Source organism: Lycorma delicatula, chromosome 1, assembly GCF_047948215.1.
Source record: "Lycorma delicatula isolate Av1 chromosome 1, ASM4794821v1, whole genome shotgun sequence".
In the NCBI taxonomy this organism is placed as follows: Eukaryota; Metazoa; Arthropoda; class Insecta; order Hemiptera; family Fulgoridae; genus Lycorma; species Lycorma delicatula.
The window spans coordinates 292,692,524-292,693,892 of NC_134455.1; positions in this window are offsets into that span (position 1 = coordinate 292,692,524).

Sequence of the window (1,369 nt, forward strand, 5' to 3'; positions counted from 1 at the left end):
CATTCCGATAGTGCGGTGACTGGTGTTGTATTTTGCGATCAATTTCGGTAGTAATTCTAACCACCTGTAGGTTCCTTGTTCGGTAAATTTTCTTCACATCATCGTTTTCAGTGTTCGATTAAATCGTTCGACTATCGACGCTTTTTTATCCGAATGTGTGGAATAGTGATTTATATTGTACGACTGTAATAGTCGTTTACCGACGGATTGTAGAACTCTTTACCCAAATCGGTTCTTCAAACCGATTTGGGTAAAAAATCGGTGTTTAATCTTGTGTTTATCCAATATGGGTTTGAAAGCTTTAGCGATCTCCGTACCGGTTTTGGTATTAATCAGTACGGCAAATGCTAGTTTAGAAAAACAATTTATCATCGTCAGTATGTAACGATAACCTTTGTTCGATTTAGCATACGGTATCATCTCAACAAGGTCAGCTTGATATAGGTCTGAAATACCTTTAAGTTCAACGCGTCTTGTGGGGTAGTTTCGACGCGCCTGTCGATGGAGCTCTTTAGCTATTGACGCCTTGACGTTCATTGTTGTATTGACCGTATTTCGTGTGTGTGTTTAGATAGGAATAGGAAGAAAAAAATGATCTTTATTTCTTTTTTTTAACAGCCTCACCACTCTTATATCCCGGCCTTGGCACCGGCCGTATCGATAACAATGACAAATCATTAATCGATCTGCACATGTGCAGATCGGTTAAAGATTTAATGTGTGATCGATTCGAGGGGTTTAGGGAGGCCCTGAAAAGGGCCGTTTTACATAAATGGTCGTTTTTACGTTTTAGAAAGTTAACATTAAAACGGACAAGATGGCATACGCCGTGTATGTTCCACATACGGATTGTCTGTCTCGTCCCATTTAAACAACCGTATTCGACAATAGTCACATCTGACCATATCGTCGATACCTTCGTACCTGAATCCATGCATAGCTAGGATCAGGGGGGAAAGTAATGGTTTGTCAATATGTGGTCATAACGGCGTATAAATCTTTTTGTTACCGTTTCTAGTAACTCTATAAAACGTATGCACTGTATCATAAAAAGAACGATCCATTATGGTTGAGAGTTAACGCAAGAATGAATAAAGTTTCGAATATTATTTTTTATCTCTTAAAAAAATTAATATAAAAATTTCCTTGTTTTATTTTGCAATTGAATTTATTTGAATGCAAGTTCCGAAAATAGAATTTACACAAAGAGTCGACTTTATAACCGCGATTAATATATCGTATGCAATTTATTTTATTTTCCAATTATTTTTATCTGAATGCAACTTCCGCTGATAAGTTATATAAAATTTAATTTATTTAATAATTATTTCTTTAAATTTAATTTATTTTTATAATTTTATTTATTATG